This window comes from Canis lupus, chromosome 8 (genome assembly GCF_011100685.1).
Source record: "Canis lupus familiaris isolate Mischka breed German Shepherd chromosome 8, alternate assembly UU_Cfam_GSD_1.0, whole genome shotgun sequence".
Lineage (NCBI taxonomy): Eukaryota > Metazoa > Chordata > Mammalia > Carnivora > Canidae > Canis > Canis lupus.
In genome coordinates this window covers 30,853,603-30,877,551 of record NC_049229.1, presented here as the reverse complement: position 1 = coordinate 30,877,551, position 23,949 = coordinate 30,853,603, and the positions used below count along the sequence as shown (strand labels likewise).

Genomic DNA, 23,949 nt, shown 5'->3' with positions numbered 1-23,949 from the left:
GTAAAGATGACTGCATGTAACCCAAGGCTCAAAAGAAATAAAACAACACACATAAACAAAAACAAAATGGCTGACTATACCCTCAAGAAAAAAAAATCTGTAATCTAAAAAGGAAGCAGTGGATGGGGGTAGTGGTGTGACATTTCCTGCCCCCCCCTTCCCCCATGCCTCTGCACCTCCCCTCCCTTCCCCTGTGGTTTCGCTTCCTGCTAGGGCTCCACCTCACATCTTCCCTGAGGTATCAATTCAGGCCCATGTGTTGAGCCCTGTTAATCCAAGCTTCGACTTCATGCCCACTGGCATCTGGTTCATTGCCATGTTCACTGCAACTGAAATGTAGAGACCTACCCCGAGACACGTTCAGATTCTGGCTTCACACGCACTGACTATGGAACTCTAGAAGACTGATTTCATTTCACATTTTCAGGAAAGTCCAAGGTTCCTAGCCTACCACTCAAGAGCATCCATAATCTCATCTCAAGCTGTCTTTCCCTGCCTCTCACCTTCTCCAACCCCATACCTCAGAGTAGACTTGGCCTTGGCTCATGTTACTTCTTCGTCTACAAAGAACATTTTTTGCTCACCTTTCCTTGGAGAGTAAGTTCTTACCTCTTCTAAGCACTTCACACATCTCACTTAATCCTTACAACAACCCTGAGAGGTAGATACTATTATTATACCCATTTTAAAGATGAGGAAGCAGAAGCACAGAGATGTGACCCAGCCTGCTCAAGTAGCCCAAACAAGGAAGTATCAAGGCCAAGGTTTGAACCTAATGACCCAACCCCCAAATTTGTGTTCCTAATGATGCTAAGTTGTCTCTTTTATAAAACCGGCATGTCCCAACTCCAGCTAAAATTACTCTCTCCTCCCAAACTCCATAGCCCTTTAGTAGTGTCTCTCCTATGGTCCTACCATTTTCTACCTAACTTCCTGATTGTTTATGGGCATCTCCTCTTCCCTGGGAGATGGTAAGCTTCTTGTGTGTGTGATTCAACTTTGGCCCCTAGGGCTCACCTTGGAGCCCTGCATATGTGCAGTGGGTACCTATCGATAGGAAGGAAGGAAGGAAGGAAGGAAGGAAGGAAGGAAGGAAGGAAGGAAGGAAGGAAGGTTGGAAGGAAGGAAGGAAGGAAGGAAGGAAGGAAGGAAGGAAGGAAGGAAGGATGGAAGGAAGGAAGGAAGGAAGGAAGGAAGGAAGGAAGGAAAGGAAGAAGGAAAAAGGTACTCAGCAAGGAATCCCTGGAGTGAGGAAGCACTTCATTCTTTGTCTTCATCCCTATGTAGTTGTATTTTTTATATTTACTTTTATTGTTTTTAGAGCAAGCGTTGCTGCTCTGGTAAGGAGAGAAGGTAGCCTGGAAGGTTAAAGCTGTGTCTTATGTGCATGGGAAGCAAAAGGCATCAAGTTCCCCTTGGTTCTTCCCATACACAAGAGATACTTGGAGAGGCAGTAGTAATAGCAGTGAGGACAACAGCAGAAATAACAAAAAAAGCCACTAGCTAAGATTGCACACCAGTGTAGGGCACTTCACAACCAGTGGCTGCAATCATTTCAATAACCCTGCAAGCTAAGGGTTCAATAACCCTTATCATCCATATTCCACAGATGGGAACTGATATTTGGAAAAGCAAATTCATCTGATCAGGGTCACAAGCTGGTAAAACACAGCACAGAAGTGTGAACCCAGATCTGTTTCATTCAGGGTCAGTCTGGGCTCTGTCCACTACAGCAGTAATGCTTATGGTCCCCCAGGAGCTAAGAAAAGCAAGCTACCTGGTCCATTCATTCTTTACTTCCTGGACTCTCTTTGGTTTCATCTTTTAGGTGAAAAATTACCCTCGCGCACACATAGTGCGTCCAAGAAACCAGATGAACAGTAACCTACTTTCACATTGCTCGGAGAGTTCTTAATTACCAGGAACAGACAGGACCATGGTCATAAAAATGTACCATGAGCTACCCAAGAGGGTGGTGCAGATGCAGGAGTGGGGCAAGGGGATGAAGCCAGACAGATTTGCTCGGAGTCAAAGAGGCAGAGAGAGAACTAAATGTTCTGCTTAAGGAGAAAGATAAATCACTTTTCATTAACCTATAAAGTTGTCTCAGCTGGACCACAACAAACACTTGATGTGTTCCCAACATCGCCACAAAAACATTTTAGTGGTCTTGGGTGTAAACAATGGTTTTACACAGGAAGAGCAATGCTTTTCACCCCCCAGGGGCCGGGAGAGGGGGAAGAAGGGAATCCCTCAAAATGCAGCACACACTTAAACATGATTCAGCTGTGATTCATCAAAGCTGGAGTAGTATTCTGTTCACTCTAGGATTCTGGGTGCAAAGTGTTCTCTCAATGCTGGCAAAATCATCTTTCCATGCTCCTGAATGATAGGCCACTTCTGCTAACATGCTCTAAAGTTCACAATACGTTTAAGACAGATTCTTCTGCGTGTGAGGCAGGGTGGTGCTATCGTGAGCAGAAAAATACTAATAGCGGCTGGGAGCCTAGTTAAAAACCAACCACATTAACAGTCACGCTTCTGAAGATAAAAGCCCCCATTCAATATTCTTTATCAGCTTGATTCAGCCAAACTTGACACATTTGCTACTCCTTTCTAGTGGTGGAGATTTCAAGTCTGTGACTGTTCCCTTGAAGGCAGCGTTCCATGGAAAGAACACGTTCTGGAGGGAGCGTCTGGGGAGAAAGCGGCAACTTTCCCCTTACTAAGGGACTCCAGGTCGGGGGATATGCAAGCTATTTGACAGTTTCTCCGCTAAGCCTCCTATAGTGACTAGAATATAAGGCAGGTAATCTGGGTGCCACATGGTCAGCAGTTCCACAGCAATCAATTTCTACCAGCTCCAGGCAGTAGTGACAAACTCCACAGTCTGGCCATTGCTCTGATGTCTAAGTGGTGCTTCTTCTCAATGGAAATTAAAAGAAGACAAAACGTGGCAGCCTAATCTAAATGTCTTTTGCTCTGTTGTCTCAGGCACTGATGTGAGGCTCATCCTTCTTTCTGTATCCTTCCCTGTCTGTCCGTCCTTCATAATCCTGCAGCAGAACACGATGGAAAAAGAGCACAGGCTCAGGAGCCAGATTCCTTGGGTTCAGGTCCTGACTCTGTCACTTACCAGCTCTGTGATCTTGGGCAAGTTACTTAGCCTCTCTTGCCTCGGTCTCCTCACCTGTAAAATGGGGCTGAGAATAACAGCACGGAGGCCAGCACAAGACTTGAACTCACGACCCTGAGATCAGGACCTGAGCTGAGATGAAGAGTTGGACACTTAACCAACCCTCTAGGGATTTTTTTTTTAAAGATTTTATTTATTTATTCATGAGAGACACAGAGAGAGAGAGAGAGAAAGAGAGAGAGAGAGAGAGAGGCAGAGACACAGGCAGAGGGAGAAGCAGGCTCCATGCAGGGAGACCGACGCGGAACTCGATCCCAGGTCTCCAGGATCACAACCTGGGCCAAAGACCGCACTAAACTGCTTAGCCACCGGGTCTGCCCCTCCCTCTAGGGATTTTTAAGGGATTAAACTAGAAAAGGAATTAAGCTCAAACAAAAGGACCATATAAGGGTAAGCTATTACTATTTTTTTTCTTTCCTATCTTCTTCCCCTTGCTTTCTTTCAATAAATACTTACTGAATATCCCCTAGATACAAGACTCTACACATGATGCCATATAAAGTTCAAATACAGACAGGGCAGAGCCCTTGTTCTCCAAGGAAGGACAGAAGGTAAAAAGTTATAGTAGAAAAAGATCACCAGTCTGGGATTTGGGGAAATGGGGCTCTGACTCCAGCACCATCACTAACGTCTTTGTGGCTTCCTCACCTGTAAGCCCAAGAGCCTTCTAGGGATCCTGACAATAGAGTGCAATAGCACCCAGCCAGGCACCACACACCATGCCACCTGACTGATGATATCATCAGTACCACAACTCCGAGGGGAGAGAAATGGTCTTTAGTCCAGCCAGTCACGGAGGGCATCATGGGCTCCAGATTTATGTGAGGCTGAAGGGCAACTGAGAGGTTGCGAGATGGAACAGGGAGATGGAACAGACGGATGGAAGGAGAACATGCAGAGGCACAAGTGTATTTGGGAATCTAGTAAATAGCACATTTTGGTGGCAGCTGAGAAATGGTTTAGGGAAAGCAAGAGGGCTGTTGTGCACACAACAATGGGAAGGTTATGAGGAAGAAATCATGCCAGGATGGTGGTACGGGGGACATATCTGGTGGTGGCCTGTAGGATGGACCAGGCGGAGAGACCAGGTGAAGACAACTGTACGAGGCGGCCATGAAGACTCAGAGGTTGGGGGGAGGCGGTCCTGCAGGCTTGGAGCGAGGGCCCCCCACAGGACAGCTGCCCAGTCGGGGGGTACTCCTGTCACCTCTCTTCTCCACGGGTCTCTTTTTTTTTTTTAATTTATTTATTTATGATAGTCACACAGAGAGGGGGGGGGGGGGGAGAGACACAGGCAGAGGGAGAAACAGGCTCCATGCACCGGGAGCCCGATGTGGGATTCGATCCCGGGTCTCCAGGATCGCACCCTGGGCCAAAGGCAGGCGCCAAACCACTGTGCCACCCAGGGATCCCTCCACGGGTCTCTCAAGTTAACAAGAAGATGATGGCAAAGTGTAAGCATGGTGCCTGCACATGGTAAGAACTTAGTAAATATTCTTGAGAAAGCAAAATAACATGTGTGAGAACAGCTGTGAACGAAGAAATTACTATTCACCTGGAAGTCAGTTATTGGTGAAACACATAGCAGGTGACAGCAAAAGGAGGGGCCTCATGGAGACTTCGCCCAGGTCACTGGCCCTGTGAGCAGGGAAAATATGACCGAGAGAGAACTGGGAATCCAGGAGAGTGTCAGGATGTGGAGGAGTGGCGAGCACCTGTCCTTGACTCAGCAATCAGAATGAGCCGGCATAACAGGACTGTAACTGCTCTGTAGACTAGGGCGAGAATAAAGCCAATGCCCTCCCTGGGCCTGGATCTCTAACCTATACTCGTGGTCCCAGAGGAAGAGAGAAGAGTTATAACCCCAAACTCTCTGCCCAAAGCCACCAATGGTGCCAGTCATAGATATCACTGCATCCCATAAAAAGACGGTATGCATAATTGTTCTTGTCTTCAAGGTGAGGAAATTGGACTGGGGTCACTTGGTGAATTCAGCTGAACCCAGAGCCCAGGACTTTGTCATGGACTTGAAAGCCTGTTCCCTTCCCAGCTGTCTCTCAGGGCTGTTTTTACCCCAATCAGCTTTCACAAACAGATCTAAAACCATAGAGCAAAATATGAGAGCATGAAATTGGAAATAAAATAGGTGCTTCTACATCTATTTAAATCCCATTTATTTTTAATAACTACTGAGGTTAGGTTTTGCATGAAAGGTGAGAAGTTGGTTTAAATCTTGATTTATGTCTTGGTTGACTAGTAAAATACTGTCATTCTGCTCAAGTAAAGAAAAGGCCCATCGAAAATGTCACACTTATTTAGCTTTTCTTAAAATTAAGTGCATATCTCCTGGGCATTTTCTTCTTTGGTCTTAAGCACCTATGATTTCCCAGATTTTGTTTGCTGGTATGTTCCTTTCCTCCAACATGTGGGGATACGTATATGTATGTAGGCCTATGGCAACCAAAGGGCTAATGCTTACCTTGTCAGTCACACATAAATTCTCATCCTAGGGATGCCTGGGTGGCTCAGCAGTTGAGCGTCTGCCTTTGGCTCAGGGCATGATCCCGGAATCCCAGGATCGAGTCCCTCATCAGGCTTCCTGCATGGAGCCTGCTTCTCCCTCTTCCTGTGTCTCTGCCTCTCTCTCTCTCTCTCTGTCTCTCATGAATAAATAAATAAAATCTTAAAAAAAAAATTCTCATCCTAAATGAAGATCGTTTGTCCTCTTAGTTAAGTGTCTTTCACAATGTTTATAAACCAAAGGCATCTGGCTCAGAATGGGGACTAATATAATTGCAATAAAAAAATTGGAATACAAATTGGTTAGCAGGAGAGTCTTCAGTAATGAGCAAAAACAATTATGTCAATAAGCCCAACCTAATGTGGAAATAAATGAGAATATCAGGCCATTGATCAAGAAGCTCACATAGGCATTGTTTTAATTAAATCTACGAAGTATTGCTGTTTCTAGTACTTCCCATGGGTCCCTCCTTCCACTGACCTTGGGGGTCCCCTCTTTACCTCCATGGCCTGGAACAATACTTCTGTGGTTTTCCCACAATCATCTGCTTCTCTTTATATATCATTCCATAGCTAGGGTGACCCGTCAGTCTTGCTTCATGATGGATGGTTAGTCTCTCATCAGACTTAATTTAAGAATCCAAAAGTCTCTCCTTTACCTGAACAACAGTGGAAGAAATTTGTCTCTTAAACTCACTCCCTGAGCTTTTGAGTTCATACCCTGCCAAGTTGTGTCCCATTACCAGAAAAGAATATCCACTATTGCTCAAAGTAAGAACAGCAAGATTTCAGATTGAAACAGCCCCTTTCTTCCAACAGCCTGAAATAGCAGGTGAGTGCTTCTTTCAATCTGTTCAGATTTTAGTCAGCACGTTTTGGTCATTCTAGGCCCAGAAAATCTTCAGAAATCAGAATTCATTATGTAGGGTCAGAGAGATGGAGATGGATGATGGTCAACCAGGAATTAATGAGGATTGCAGAAATCTGACCAATTTTGCCTGGAGATCTCTGTGGCCATCCATCTTTTTCCACCATCTGCTCCAAATTTGGACCTATGCCCTGAGAGGCAAAAGACAAATGCATCCATCTTAAAAGTCCACCCAGGTGAAATGCCATTAAGTTGCATTATTATCCAGAACTGCAGAGAGAAACATTTCTTTTCTAGTTAATCTGGCAGCCATCAGTTGTTCCCCATTAACTTGAGAGAAGCATCTGGTTTATGTGCTAGGATAAAATACCTCACAATCTATCAAAATTAAACCCCTAAGAGTTATTACTGAAATTAAGGACGGTCTCTTATTTGTTGGAGGTGGGGTAGATTCATGCTTTCCCACGAAGTTCATGTTCTGGCATACTTATCTGTGGGATCTGCATTCCCTGGGTGAATAGGAACCTAATGATCATACCTGTTTTATGATTTTAAGCATTCCATGTTAGCATAAATTAAAGCACATTCATACGGCTGTTGTTGTTAAAGACAACAATCACCTCATGGTAAAATATTATTTTTCCTGAGGGTTCTCAGATACCTCTGTTAGCATGTCCAGTATCTACAGGCATTCTCACGTTTTTCTGCAGTTGTTTGTGCTCTGATATAGAGTCTAGACAGAGCACAGAGACACAGGAAGGTCTTTCTGAAATGTTTTTAGACTAAGGAGGATAGAAAATGACCTAAAACACACTGGATTTTAGGACACCTAAAATAAGATTTCTCTTATCATATCCTGTCTCACTTCATGAGAAATAGGTATATTCCTGAGCCATCTAACATATGTCACATATTACTAAATCAAATCTCATTATCTCATTATTTAAAGGAATTCCCTCTCCCTCCTTCTTTCTCTCTCTTTCTATGTTGGGTTTACATAAACAAATATTTCAAATCTTTTTAAGCCAAATACTCTCTTTCTTGAAACAAGTACTCTGAAATACACTGTTGTTCAACTCCAAATGCTCTCTCCCTTATTTATTTCAGAGTTCTTTGAACTAAACTACATTGGTTGGAGAGAGAGGTAGAGAGAGAAAGAGGAGGTGGGAGAGAAGGTGGGAGAAAGAGTATAGTCAGAGAGCTTGCGTAGACAGGTCTGCCCCCAGGGTCCCCCCCGCCCCCCCCCGCCCTTAAGTGGATCCTTGATGAGCATGATAAGGGAGATGTGTGAGTGTCTGCTCTCTCCCCAGTCTGGCTCAGTTCTCTTGTAACCTGTATAGCGTAAGCATTTTGACATGTTCAGTGGACATGTGTATTTTACACAACATGCCACAGCTGCAACAGAAATTCTCCAAACTAATGTGACTGGATTGATAGTCTAAAAAAACTGGTTAGAGCGTGGAATCATAAAAATTATACTCTCATTATATATATGTATTCATTGATATTTATCATCTACATTCACGGATATTTATGTGTCATCCTTGTGCAGGGGCCATGCTCATCTTCTCTGTTTCGTTCCAGTTTTAGTATATGTGCTGCCGAAGCGAGCACTATGTTCACAGGTATTTAAATATTATGGGTGTACACTCATTCACAAATTTGGTATAGGAACAATGCCTTGTCTTTGAAGATGGGTTCACTGTCTCAAAGTCCCAATTTCCTGTCTAAACCAGAAATCCGTTATGATTTTCAGGTTCCAGTTTCTTTAAAGAAGATAAAAAAAATCCAAAGACAGCTGAAAAGCAGTTGGACTTTGGAATCTGCTTAATTTTTATGATTTTCCCCACAGTCTTTTAGACTTATTTCATTTATACTTCATGTGCCCACAATTTTTGTTCATCCTTGACAAGTCTTTCCAAGACAACGGTGTAGGCTTCATAGAAACATGTCTCCTTTTCACACTCATATATCATGTGTTCACATAACATTTCGTTACATGTCTTAAATGGAAAAAGTACAACTGGCGTAAACAGGTTTGGGAACAAACAAGTCTCAGTTGTCTTCCAATTGCCTTGATGGGGAAGTGGGAGGGGCCCTCAGAGAGCAGCTGCCTCACCCGGCATCTGGAGTGCCTGCCCGGCGGCTGGGGGCACAGCCTGGCTGGAGGTAGACCCACTGAGCTTCTCTGACTCTCAGCTGAGGCTCAACCAAAGAAACAGCTAATGATCTAGTCCCATGCTGGAGGGGAAAAAACTGACCAGGTCAGCCCTAGGGAGAAACTGTAGGATGGTCTCTAACCTGATGCCTTTCTAAGGCTTGAAGGGTCACTCTGCTCAATTTTTATCTTACATGCTATTGGATAAACTTCCTCATAACATGCAATAACACTGCTGTAAACAGAACAAAAATAAAAAGCAGTCATGCTTTGGGCCAGAGAAAAACTAAGAGGTAGAATATATGTTATATAAATATATACTACATAAGTATGTAGAAGTAGGGCAGCCCGGTGGCCCAGCGGTTTGGCACCGCCTTCAGCCCAGGGTGTGATCCTGGAGACCCGGAGTCGAGTCCCACATCAGGCTCCCTGCATGGAGCCTGCTTCTCCCTCTGCCCGTGTCTCTGACTCTCTCTCTGTGCCGGTCATGAATAAATAAATAAAATCTTTAAAAAAAAAAAAAGTATGTATATAAGTAAATGATATAAAAGTATATATACTTTTTTTTTGTATATTACTTTAAAACATATATTATAGGGGTGCCTGGGTGGCTCAGTTGGTTAAGAACCTGCCTTCAGCTCAGGTCATGATTCTCGGGTCCTGCGATGGAGCCCCACATCGGGCTCTCTGCTCATTGGGAGCCTGCTTCTCCCTCTCCCTCTCCCTCTGCCTGCTACTCCCCTGGCTTATACTCTGGCAAATAAATAAATAAAATCTTAAGATAAAAACCTCTCTTTAAAAAAAAAAAACATATATAGGGGCAGCAGTGGCCCAGCAGTTCAGCGCCACCTTCGACCCAGGGCCTGATCCTGGAGACCTGGGATCAGGTCCCACGTCGGGCTTCCTGCACGGAGCCTGCTTCTCCCTCTCTGTGTCCCCCCCGCCCTCTCTCTCTCTGTGTCTGTCATGAATAAATAAATAAAATATTTAAAAGATACATATGTACATATTGGGCAGCCCGGGTGGCTCAGCGGTTTAAAGCTGCCTTCAGCCCAGGGCATGATCCTGGAGACCCAGGATCGAGTCCCATGTCAGGCTTCCTGCATGGAACCTGCTTCTCCCTCTGCCCGTGTCTCTGCCTCTCTCTCTCTCTCTCCCCCTCTCTCTCTCTCTCTCCCTCCCTGTGTCTCTCATGAATAAATAAATTAAATATTAAAAAACCATATATAAAGCTATATTTTATATTTAGATCCATATATAACATTATATAAAATCTTTATCACATAATAAATTTATATTATTTTACATTTACATTATATATAAAGTATATTTTTATATTATATATATTCTGCCTTTTAATTACATCTATTCTGCCTTTCAGTTATATATATATATATATATGTGCAGATGTCTATAAGAGTATATAGACATGTCTACGGCGTGTGTGTTTGTGTGTGTGTGAACACTTATCTGATGGTGCTTCATGAGGTGTGGAGGTTCACACTGTATCTTAAAATAGTTTGACTGAAATCTTTAATCCCTAAAATTCCAGCTGGATTGAGAAATCGTCTTAGTTGTCTTGGTTCATTACTTTGGACTACAGGCCATCATTTTACTCATCATTGCTGCTATACAGGGTTTGGATAAACATATTGTGGATGAAAAGGATCTGAAGCTGGATCCAGTCTCAGTGTCAAGGAGTGCCAGCCCATAATCATCCATACTGGCCAATTCTGCTTCGTTGCTACTTTGCAACACTTGCAGCTGTGAGGGATGGTGTATTTAAAGGGCCTTTCTTTAGCTCCTGCATTTTATTTATTTATGATTGATTATTTACGTTCTACTTCCACAAAGGATTCAAGGGCAGCTGAGTTCTTCAGTTAAACCCATTCTTTATCAGTTCATCCACTTCTTCATCCTGCTACATCCAACTTCAATGGAGTAGTTTCCTCAGTGTGATCAATTAACTCGGACCCCTGTGGCCTGGGCCCTCCACTGAGCAACAAAGGCGGTCCATTTGCAGAGTCTTTGACCTTTGGATTACTGCCCCAGCAGTACAGGAAATTCTGGCAGCCCTTCCCAGGGCATCCCCTTTGGTGTCAAGACCTCTCAGGGGTCGCGTGGAGTGTGGAGACCAACAAGGCCGTCAGCAGCTCCACACGTCAGCGTGGAGGTAGCTGAAGAGTGACTTTGAGGACCTTGCCTGGTGATGACGTAGGCCATCAATAAGTGTCCCATCTTGTAGGGGTCTCCATCCACACGTTCAATAACCATGCACCCTTTTGTGAGAAGCACGAGAAAGAGCTAAGCTTCTATCTCAGCTACAATGGATCTCCACTCCTCCATCTTTACCCCTGTCAAGTCTCTAACTAAATGGAGCAAAGTATCTACAGGTGTTATTTCAATTTCCATGCTCTTTTTGAGCTGGAGAAATCACCTAACTTCACTATGCTTGGTTTTTGTATCTACATCTTGGTGATGAAAGCACTGGTCCCTGGCATGTTGAAAGAACCTCAGGGCAAGAACCACCACATGTGGCTGTGGCAAAAGCCCCTGAGTGTTGCTGTGCCTGAGAGCCACTTCTACCTGACGACCTTCTCAAACACCCAATCCCTTGCTCTTGGCTTGTCTTTGTAAGAATGGCAGCTGCTGATCTCAATGCCTACTACTTTTCCCAGATAGTGAAAAAAGCACTGCATTCAATCATTTACTCTTGTTAGCTAGCCTGCACTCCCAGTAATTCTGCTCTCTGAGAAGATGAATAGCATTGGGCACCCAGTTGCCAATGTAAGGTCTGTCCTCAGACAGAACAAAGATGCCTCACACCATCTAAATATAATTTTTCCATTAGTGGGGACAGCTTTGCATGCACCATACACTCTCCCACCAACTTTTCCCCAACCAATAGCAGACATGTGAAAACAGTTGGTAGAATCTTTGGGAACGACCTGTGGCCGTGGAATAGTATGATGCTAATTTGCATGCACCAGGAATGAATCTATGACCTACACTAATAGATTCACTAAGGATTGAGGTTAGTGAATAGATAATCCAAATGCTGGCCTTGATTTGAGTAGAAGCTATCTTCACAGAATAGGAAACTCTGGGCTAGATTCCCCAAGGTTCTACGTCAGTGGTCCGCTTTTATCTACTAATCAGCGCTTTGTCCTAACCACTGACTAGCCAATTACAGACTTAAAATATGAATAGATACACCAGGGGCAAGGCTTTGAACTCATCAGGAATAAAATGACAACAAAGAAATCTCTAGACTCTATTTTATGTATCTGAAGTATAGTTATGAAAAATTTTTATTCTATATTAGTTTAGTCTCATAAGAGAAGTAAATGTAGGTCCTTGTCCTGGGTATAAAAATGCATACAGACCAGAAGAGAATTACACTTCACTATCTATAAAGCACTTCTAAATGCTACCCTTGTGTGGTATGATTACAAGCTTGACAGATGAAGAAACTGAGGCTCAGAAAAAAAAAAAAAAGTGATTAGCCTGGGGTCTAGAATCCTGGTGTTTGACTCAGAGTTGGTTGTGCCTCTTGCTTTTTCATGTTCCCACCATTCAGGAGATAAGGGCTTGCTGATCAAGTCCAAGAGGGAAAAGACCCTTCAGAGGACAAAGAAGAGATTATAAATAGTGTGTTATTAGTTGGCTTTACTTGGGCTTTCAATGTCTGCCCATAGAAATGCATATTTTATTTATTTATTTTATGGTGAAAAATTTTATATTTAGATTTATAGCCTGGGATCATCAGTTTAGATGATCCCAATTTTGTCGGCAACATCCAAAGCATCATATTCAGGAGCCAGTTGAACATATGCTTTCTTCTCTCCATCAGGCCTGATCAAGGTAGTGATCTTGGCCACATCAGTGTCATAGAGCTTCTTCACAGCCTGTTTGATCTTGTGCTTATTGGCCTTGACATCCACAATGAACACCAGTGTGTTGTTGTCTTCTATTTTCTTCATGGCTGACTCAGTAGTCAGGGGGAATTTGATGATGGCGTAGTGATCAAGCTTGTTTCTCCTGAGGGTACTCTTTCGAGGATATTTGGGCTGCCTTCAGAGATGCAGGGTCTTGGGTTGCCAGAATGTAGGTGACGTATGGATCTTCTTTTTTTTGTGACTGTGCACGCCTTTCAGCACCGCTTTCTTAGCTTTCAAAGCCTTTGCTTTGGCTTCGGCTTTGGGAGGGGCAGGGGCTTCCTTCTTCACCTTCGGTGCCATCTTCGTGAAAGGGCAGAAATGCATATTTTAATAGGCAAACAATTCTGTAGCTAAAAGGACTGGACATGTATGCTTGGATTTCAAGTTTGATATGAGCCATTCAAAGTCACTGGTGAAAAATGATGCATGTATCTCACCTTATAAAATGGTTCACTGTATAAATGTGGTTCAAAAGGTATGCTGTTAAAAGACATCATGAGATTCTAACTTAAAAAAAAAAAAATTTTTGAAAAAAAAAAAACTCTTAAGTTGGGGTGCCCGGGTGGCTCAGTCAGGTAAGCCTTAGCCTTTGGCTAAGGTCATGATCCTGGGGTCCTGGGATTGAGCCCTGCAACTGGGGAACTAAGCATCCAAGTGTCATACAAGGTGCTGAGGTTGTCTCAAGCATAGTCCCAGATAGTGACGCAGCACAGGTAGTTTCCAAAGGAAATTTTCAGAGTCCAAAGTCAGCCAGCACTCTGACAGTTGGGCTCTGTGACTATGTCTGTCTGTCTGTTTGTTTTCAGGTACTATATTCTATCTCATGACCACTAGCTTCCATCCACCCATCTTTCCCTAAAGCACCAAGTAGAACATCCCCAGGAAATATCTGCTGAAAAATGAGAACAGGGAGAGAGATTCGTCAGTTGATTATTCGTGGTCCAGATAAAGGAAGGGCCATAAAAGAACCAAATGCCACCACCAAAAACTCCTCCGCACAAAAAATTTTGTTAATAGTCCTGATAAGAATGGATACCACCAGGGAGGATGGCAGATTTCTCAGGAACTGTGAGACTGAGTTCCTGACCATGATGCATCTCAAATGCCTCACAGGCCCATTGAGACACTGATCCCTCAACCTCAAGCAGCCCAGCACAGCCCAAAGTAGCTGGGTGACTCTAGTGTGCTAAACAAATGTTAGTATCCTCCACGTTCCTGGTCATGTAAGGGACCCCAAAACAGCTATAGCAATGTGGAATTGCAATCCTAAATATCCCCTTTATAATACAAAGAGCCAGAGATAAATTGGATGCTTAGTTCCCCAGTTTCATTTATTTCCTTGCCTGATTCCTCACTTATAACATCAGGCCCTCACAAGCAGCCTGTGAACAAGACAGCCATAATTAACAGGTGCATAAATGGGGCCTCAAAGAAGCCAAGTGACTTGCCTAGTGTCATCCTCTTCTAAGCCGGTCTGGCCCCAACTTTGTTCGTTCTCTGCCTCCTGCACAGAGTGTAAAACGTAGCCAGCCAGGGGGTGTACCTAATTCCTCAATCTGACTACTCTTCTAATGAGTGTAATCTTAGAAGATGTGAGAGTGGAAACCAAGAGTGAAAAGTAAGGACATTACAATGAAAAAAGGGTAGTGTGGCTTAGGGGGAATGTTAAGGGAATCAACCTCACTTGGAGGTCAACTGGATACCACTATGGAAATATCACAAATGGCCTGGATAGGTCATCACAAATGGCTAGATGAGGAAGAGACTTTTGGTGGGGCGTTGACTATAGGAGAGCCAGACGGCTACCCACCCAGAGTAGGATGTCAAACAAACTTTTGGGAATGTCAGAATGGAAGCTACCTAGATGGAATTTGGCAGTCATTTGCCTTGAGAAGGAGGCTGAAACACAGGCTGGTGGAGGCCTTGCAGGAGATTACAGCCCAGATCTGTAACGTGAGGGTATCACTGAGCTTCCATGGGGAGGTCTGGGAGCTCTGTGGCCCCAGGCTAACATTTATAATTCATTGGAGAGCTAAATAATTACACCTTCCCTTTAAGCTCCTCTTATATCTACTTCATGTGATTCAGTTGAAGAATATTCTTAACCTCAAGGTCCTGGAACCTAAAGTTGAACTGGCTGTCAAAGGAATCTCCACTCTGCTGGGATGAGTGGGATCTCCCTACTGTGCAATCTTTAGACCATCCAGATCTACAGAATTACAAAGTAGAACCCAAAGAGGACATTCTTACCTCCAAGAGATAGGCAGAAAGGAGCCTGGCTCTGCACTGGCTGATTTCAACAATCCTCATACAAAGTTTCCTGAAATTGTCACTTACTTTGCAAGACTGACTGTCCTCCTGGTGCAACTGGACCCCCAAAGTGGCCAGACAGTGCCTATGCCCTAGCAGAGGACCCAGCACAACTTTGACGGCAAGGTTGCAACACTCTCAGCAAAAAAACCTTGACTCCAAAGCTAGAAATAGTGCTTCCAGCTGACCTCTCTCCCCTTCCCCTCCCCAAACCTGGCATCTCCCTGAACCCTTGACTGGCAGTGAACGAGCAAGACCAGCAACCCAATCACACAGTTCATTCTAGCTGCTTTGGAAAGTGAGAGAGGAGTCAAGGAGGAAAGCTGTATTTACACGGACAGGAGTGCAAGACGCAGCGAGGAAAAGTCTTTCTACAAAAACATCATGAGAGGGTGACTTACCGAAGCAAAATTGTAGCTAATTATCAGTTTCAGTTTCTCATTATACTACAGATAGGTGGTGGGTGGACTAATCTGTTTCAGAGGCCAATGTACCTGCACTATTTTATAGAAAAATATTTTAATGGCCCATATGTGTCACTGTAAGTTTAGTGAGGAACCTGAAAACTGGTCGTACTACAGGTATTAGTTGTGTATATAGAGTATGTGGCACATACTATGTGGGCATTCCTATAAAAGGCACCCTAAATACTCATCAATCTGTCATTGACTTCCACTGGAAAACAGATGTTAAGTTTCTTCAGGGAATGGAGAAATGGCAAAAAAAAAAAAAAAAAAAAATTCACATTAAAAAACCCTAACCCTTGACCGGTAGGCTTGGCAAAATGGGAGAAGGCACATAAAAAGCTACCCCCAGAATCAGCTTCACTATAATCCTTGCTACTTATTTTAGAGGAGATCTGTGCAAGTAGCTCAGCATCTCCTAGTCTCTTAGCAGAGAAGTTCGTGCTTGATTCATCATGAGTTGGGGGGTTGCTTCTCCAGAAGGAAAAGCCAGGAAGGGGTGACCTAGGGAAGACCCACTGGAAAGGATCCACCACAACCAAGAACAGAAGCTTCTCCAAACAAGCATCCTGGGAAGAAAAGCCTTTGACAATTTCCAACTCAACACAAAATAGCCAACCCAAAATGCGATCAATGAAAAACAGTCTTGAGAGAGTGCTGTGATATGAAAATCTACTGAAACAATGAAGGGTAAAAACAGAAACCAAAGATTATTGGAGAGCTGAATTCTATACGAAGGGAAGTTACAGATAAGAATCTAACCCTTAAGAATCTATAATCCTGCCCATATGATTTTTATTCATTTTTCCATGTCCACCACAAAACTAGCACCCTCAATAATATAAATGATAAATATTTGTTGATCATTTATATTATATGCCAAGCACTCTAAGCACTTTACATATCTCAACTCCTTTCCTTATCAAAACAAACCTATGTGGCAAATTCTATAATAATTATCCTCATTTTACAGAAGATAACATTAAAGTACAAAGAGGTCAGGGGCACCTGGGTGGCTCAATCAATTGGGTGGCCGGCTCTTGATTTCAGCTCAAGTCATAATCTTGGGGTCCTGGGATTGAGCCCATGTCAGGGCCCATGCTCAGCGGGGAGTTTGCTTGAGGATTTTTTCTCTCCCTCTCCATTTGCTCCTCTCTGTTCACATGCACTTGCATGTACTCTCTCAAACAAATAAATAAATCTTAAAAAGAAAAGGCACAAATAGGTCAAATAAATTGCCTAATGTCACACACCTAGTAGACAATGCCTGGACTCACACCTGGCCATTGACTCCAGAGTCTCTGCTCCTTTTGTTTTTTTTTTTTAATTAGTCTTGTTTACTGTTTTTTTTTTTTTTTTAAGATTTTATTTATTTATTCATGAGAAACACGGAGATAGAGGCAGAGACAGGCAGAGGGAGAAGCAGGCTCCCTGCAAGGAGCCTGATGTGGGACTCGATTCCGGAACTGCAGGATCACGCCCTGAGCTGAAGGCAGACACTCAACCGCTGAGCCACCCAGGTGTCCCCAGAGCCTCTGCTTTTAACCATTATACTTTACTGTCTTTCAATGAAGAGGAACATCCAAAGGAAAGAGAGAAAACAGAGCCAGTGAAATAAAATGGGTTATGTCATACGCTTGCTGGAATACACTCAGTGAATCAATTCCCATTGCTTTGATTCTACATTTTCCAAGGAAAGTGAACACCATGATGGTCACCACAGCATCCGCCCTCCCCCTCCCCTACTGTGGGGAGGACATGGGATTCAGGCAGACCAATCTATTGGTGTAGTCCCTGAAAAAGCGTATCTTCTATTTGCAAAACAATGAACTACATTTTTACGTATGGATTAGCCTCCTGTGAACTCAGAAAATACAAGTCTGTCCTGACCATCCACAAGGTAACTGATGAAATCACGTGAAAGATCTATAAAGCTGAAGATCAGAGCCTAGTCTACAACGAAAACAAGCCAAAAGAGCAGTGTCCCTCGAAGTCCAAACTGAAATAGTCATCTAGTGTAATTTGCTTCTCTAAGAAAGAATAAAAACAAACATCATTTACTGAGCACAAACTATGTATGTGCCAGACACTGATGGGCTGCTCTCTGTGCTGTGTTCTTCGTGCATTCTTCTGTATTCTCCCTGGAGAGAGGGGCCGGGGCTTACCAACCCCAGAGTGAAGGCTGTGGTTCCCATGTATCACAGACCATCGCTGCTTCTGGGACAAAATTTATGCTGGCCTGTGGCTAAGTAGGACCAATCTGGACAATAGGGGTTTTTCCAGAAGCTACAGAGGGCTGTCCTTTATTCTGAGATTATATTCTTCCTATGTGTTAGAATAACTTTTCTTTTTTGAAAAGATTGTAACATTATATGACAATTTTGCTCTTGCTGTTTCTAACATCCTGACTTCTCAAGATAAACGCTAACAACCCTATGTTAAGCCTCTTCAATTGAAAAAAAAAAAAATTGTTAGATCACAAAATTCCAAAACGTGGGGTCACCGGCCCAGGGGGCTGAGAGCCTAGACTTTGTCCAACCTCAACCACAGGGGGATTTCAGAAACAAAGAGACAATACCAGTGGCTGAAAAGTACCCTATGTTGCCAATGTCTTCCTTGCTAAGCTCCTATCTGACCTCTAGTTACTCCCTTAGTCCTCAATGGCTGCTACCAGTAGGAATTCCCTATCCTTCCTGGCCAAGCTGACATGCTGGGCAGAGTTCAGGACACAGCTTTAAATGTGGTTTCCTGATTAACAGAGAGACTCCAGGCAGGCAGGAAAGAGTTCAAGCTCGAATATTATATGTCATAGTCATCTACCGGTTCTTAGGAATGAATCCATCAACAGAAATGACCTGGAGCAAAATACCATTCCTGAGAAAATCCCTAACAACTCAGGGAGGGACTCCTGTTGCTGCACTCCACCTTTTGAGTCTTCTTTTCATGAGAAAGTGACACATTAAAAACTCAGTTCCCCCAAAATACATTTACACAGGAAGATACTTGAGAAGGCTGATGGTGATGGAGAGAAATGAGTGCTAAAAGGAACCACGCACCACATCTATATGGCTTTCTGGCTAAAGGGGATAAGAGAGAACCCTCAAACAGGAGACGAGGTCTTTGACTTGGCTCTGCCATTAAATTGCCCTTGAACCTTAGGAGAAATCATTCTCTGGCCTTCTCCTTCCTCAGTCACAAAAAGAAGATGTCTGGTCACTCTCACTCCTAACATTTCTCTGGTTCTACTCACTGTCTGGAGGAGAGAGCAAGGTACCTTCATGTATCAAGAAAGACACGGAGAAATAATATGGAAAGGAAACGTGGAGCATTTCCAGGGGCACCTCCGGGGCAGGGGGTCTCTCCAGAGTGAGCTTCCAGCCAGAGAAGAGAAACAAAGTGGGCCTACATTGCTGAGAGCAAGAAAGAGAAGGTAAGAAAAAGAGCAGGAAGAAAAGAGGAGGGGAAGAATCAGAGAAAAGGCAGGACCTAAAATAAGTGTGATCCTATGAGCAGAGAGAGCTAAAAACAGAAATAGTGAAGAAGAGCAGAGAAAGAAGGGGAAGGAAGAACCAGACCTCTGCCTCTCATTTTGAATAGAAATAGAATTTCCTGGCTCTTTCACCATCCACTCACCAAAAACGTCACCAGATGTGAGGTCCCATGGCATCCTGCCAAATTAAATAGAGAAAAGCCTCACTCTTCCAGAGAGCAATATAGCACCATTTTCCGTAATACAGCAAACACAGAGGCAGCCCATCTGTACGCAGCTACGACAGAAAGGAAAAAAAAAAAAAAAAAAAACATAAACTCCACAAAAGGTCCATAACCTTTAAATAAAAAAAAAAAAAAGATTCTGGGCTAAGGCATCCAGAAATAGAACATTTTGATTACAAAATAAAAACTAGGTCAATAAGATAATGGACGTGATTTAAATGAAAATCACAGTATTTGTAATGCGCTAAAAATGGTATCAATATTACTGCAGAGAAGGAATATAATTAAATGTATTTTTAAACAGCAGCTCCCCGCCCCAGCACTACAAATCCCAGCCCCGCCACCACTACTCCTCCACCTCATCGGAGAGGAATGTACTGGCGTGCCACAAGTTGGTCTGAAGAATGCAGAGTTTCCGTACTACTTTAGAAGATCCCCAATGACACTGGTTAGCTACATTCTTTCACTTTTAGATCACTGTTATTCATTTATAAAGCAAAGAAATGGAAAGGTTCGAGATCTGACCACTTAGTTCTTTTATGATTTCTACTATATGGCCAGGAAATATGCAGATGGAGGTATAAGTGCCACAGTTCTCTCTGGCCGACTGACACAAGAATTCCAGACCATCACACGAGGTGCAGAGAGATCCTAAGAGGGTTGAGCACAGGCAAGGAATTAAGATAAAGGGTGGAAGTGCAAATTTCTGGTTTTCTTTCTACGAGATGTGGTGTGACCTTATGGATGAACTCTAGCTCTTGAGTTTAATTTATCTTCTAAACCCTCACAGGGGGAAGGGAAGCAAAGAGGCACAAGATGAATTAGCTATAAGGAATAATGTTCTGGATGGTGGCTATGATGACTCTAGTGGGCAGGCAAGGGCTGCTGTGGCACTGGGACATCCCTGGATGTCTATATAAAAGCCTCGGCCTGGGACTCTGTTTATGAGGAGCTATCCATGGCCCTTCCACACTTGGGATGCCTTCAGGGGTCAAATAGAGATGAAGCAGGATTACTCTATGATGAATATATTACCACTTTAGAATATATATGTACACACACAGGCACATACACAGAGCATTCCTTTTTTTTTTTTTTTAAGATTTTATTTATTTATTAATGAGAGACACAGAGAGAAAGACACACACAGACACAGGCAGAGAGAGAGAAGCAGGCTCCACACAGGGAGCCCCCGACATGGGACCTGATCCCGGGTCTCCAGGATTATGCCCTGGGCCGAAGGCAGGCACCAAACCGCTGAGCCATCCAGGTATCCCCAGAGCATTCCTTATGGAAGGAGATAGCATCAATATTTAGATTGTGGAAATCTCAGAATAAGATACCTGCATGACCACATATCATCTTCAGCATTCAGAAGAGACTGTTTTCAAAATCTCTTTGAGAGTAGCATATATTTACTAAGAATTTTTTTTTAAGATTTTATTTATTTATTTGAGACAGAGAGAGAAGAAGAAAGAGCACAAGCGGGTAGGGTGGCGAGAGGGAGAGGGAGAAGCAGATTCCCCACCGAGCAGGGAGCCTGACACATGGCTTGATCTCAGGTCCCTGGGATCATGACCCGAGCCAAAGGCACACAATTAACTGACTGAGCCACCCAGGCACCCCATTAATTAGCTTTTTAAAAGAATTAACTCTTCAATATATTTAAATTCCAACACACTGACCATTAGGGCCAAGGCACTCAATCATCCTTAGACAGCACAAGTTCATTTCCCATGAAGATCTGTTAAGTAACAGCGGAACTTGTCCAACAGAGAAGTAGGGAACTTAGTAATTTTACATTACGACTCCCGTAGTGCTGAACTCCCTAAGGGCAACTAAGTGTGTCCATAAAATATCATTAAGTTAGTGCCCACTTCACCCTCTCTTTACTTTGAGCATCATAACAAAAGGTATTTCAACAGGCAGCAAGTGTACAGACACCCTAACCATGAGTCCTCTCCGTTAAGTGACTTAAGGAGCTCCAAACCCCTGGTATTCCAAGTGAAGTGAAATAAGTCACTATAATAGGCCTTGAGGAATTCTAAACCAACAGAAAGGCCAAAAAGTTAAGGATCATCTGAGCTCATCCTCTCACTCTCAGCACTGTTCTTATTTATAGTTCCTTCCTACCATCAGGGCCTCTAGACCATGAAACAAAAATAGTGAAGCAAATGCATGGCGAGGGTCACTGCAGACTGGGCAAAATTTCTGCACATATCCACCAAGTGTGGAACTCGGTTTTCTGTAGAAACACACTCAAGTCAACCTCGTCTTTAACTCTGACCTTCCATGACCTCGGTTTGGAGATCCTGAGAGGGATGAAAGAAATAAACTCAAAGGTCAAGCAAGTAAAAAACACTGAAAGAATGCTCAGTGCAAGCATATGATACGGGGCATGCCTCTGTCCTAGAAGTACGGTGCAGGGGGGAAAGAAATGGATTATTTATAGGGGAAGGGAAATAAGACGACAACATCAGCTCTTGACAAAGTAGATGAAAGCTTATGTTCAGAAAAGCCTGGGGGGAGGATGAAGCACTGTAGTCACTTGTACTGTCACAGGGTGAACGTGGTCTAGAGTCACTTTGGCAGATTTTGGCTTCTAGCAGGAGGAACCAGCTGGGGGCTGAGGAAACTGGTGTTTTTGGAGAAAGAGAAACAGCTGCTTGAGCACGAGTGTCGGAAGGAAGTCCTCTTCCCTACTGCCAACCCACAAGACATAAGTGTAATCCAGTCACAGGAGCTACTATAACAAGACAAAGGGGGACGAGACTGAGTCATTGCCAATGAGTGCCCCCAGACCTCTGACAAGGGGACCGCGCCAACAAATGCATGAAGGGAACAACCACTAGCCAGTAACATGGGGATCCCTGCCTCCAAACCAGACTCATGGAAGGAATTCTAATTTTATCTGTTCAAGCAACTATTAATTACTTCTACAGGTTCAGAAACATGATGGACTGGTCAATCAGTACACAATGTAAAGATTTATCTCTAAACAATATGTAAGCCCTCTATTCCAGGTCTTCGATCTGATAAAAGTTGGGAATCTGACTGACTTAATTTACTTGCATTCATTTCTTTTGTGTCAACTTTGTCAGGTGAGAAGCAGTGAACTACAAAGGAGGAGGTAAGTAGTAAGTGGAACGATAGGACACTTCTCTTAGCAATAATCATTCCCTAAGTAAGAGTTTTCAATTACCCCTTCCACTGCCCTACTGGTACATTATAAGTCAGTAACTATAATAGAAAATCCTGCTTTTTTTTTTTTTTTCAATAGCAAACATTCTAACGGTTAAAAGCCTAAATAGACTGGAGACCAGAATAAACTAGAATACCGAATATTTCAACACTTGGACATTTTAATGGGAAAAAATATGAAGTACACATTTCCATGTAAATGGAAATCCTACATTTATAAAAGCAGGCAAGATGATTATGTGTGACAAATACTTATAGGCAAATGAGAAAAACTAGAAAAAAGTTCCCTCTTCTAAAATAAACTACTCTTTTTTCAGCATACAATTCTCCTAAATTCTGACATTTATGCTTGCTTGAAAAAACAATTTAAGTCAACACTTCCCACTCTGTTATTCAACCCTGAGGCATAAAATTTTGATTAAATAGCCTAAAAATGCTTTCGTGCACAAGGAGCAGGCAACAGCTGACTTATACCATGACAAAGTCATGCTGTAGCTTGACTTCTACCCAGGTGCTCTGTTGGAACCCTCCTAAATCCATCTTTGACTCTTGCTTTCCCTACCTTCTCCCTTCTTTAAGAAAGTACCAAAGCCTCCCAGTGTGGGCGTTCTCCCAGTGATTGCCACTGCACTACACCAGGCTCTTCAAAAAACACCTTTTTTGTTTCAACAGCACCATAACCAGAATGGCATGCTCCTCCCCTGGGTCAGCACCTCCATTCTAAAACAGGATCCTGTTAACTTCCCATTTCCTAAAATCTCTGTCCCACTCTTATACTGTCACTCAGCTTCTTTCTCTTCTGGCTCCTTCCTTCCTCCAAAGACCTTAATAAATCATAACTCATCAAATCATGAGACAACTCCAAGATCACATGTTCAACTGCTTCCCTGACAGCCCCACGAGGGTGTCTAATAGGCATCTCTAGCTTACTATGTCCCAAATTGAATTCCTGATTTTGGTTTTAAATTTGGTACTTATTCAGAGTTCTCCATCACAACAAATGACATCACTCAACTGCTTAGGGCAAAAGCTGAGAATTGTCCCAGACTCACTCTCTCTCTCTCTCTCACACACACACACACACACACACACACACATTACACATCTCATCCAACAATAAATTCTTATTACTACTTTGAAAATATATCTCTGGGGGGAGCACCTGGGTGGCTCAGTGGTTGAGCGTCTGTCTGCCTTTGGCTCAGGTCATGATCCCGGGGTTCTGGGATTGAGTCCTACATCAGGCTCCTCGCAGGGAGCCTGCTTCTCCCTCTGCCTATGTCTCTGCCTCTCTCTCTGTGTCTCTCATGAATAAATAAAGAAATTATTAAAAAAAGAAAACATATCTCTGGATATGTCTTCCAGACACTTGTCTCCATATCCACTATGGCTATGCTAGTTTAAGCCATCGGCATCCCTTACCTGGAATACCGTATAGTAACCTAACTGAACTCCTGGCTTCCACTCCTACTCTTTTACTAAAGTCTGTTCTCTGGGGCGCCTGGGTGGCTCAGTCAGTTAAGTGTCTACCTTGGCTCAGGTCAAGATCCTGGCGTCCTGGGATTGAGTCCTGCATT

The 23,949-nt window shown here is 43.3% G+C and overlaps 1 protein-coding gene, 1 non-coding gene and 1 pseudogene across 3 annotated transcripts in view; all 3 read right to left on the bottom strand.

Moving 5' to 3' along the window:
* The window catches only part of SAMD4A (sterile alpha motif domain containing 4A), a 210,590-nt gene that overhangs the window by 111,532 nt on the left and 75,109 nt on the right, over positions 1–23,949 (bottom strand). The window lies entirely within an intron of this gene.
* On the bottom strand, positions 8,091–8,198 carry LOC119873177. Its single transcript, XR_005363838.1, has one exon. It is a non-coding gene; the product is annotated as a U6 spliceosomal RNA (small nuclear RNA).
* Positions 12,513–13,100, bottom strand: LOC106559161 (annotated as a pseudogene).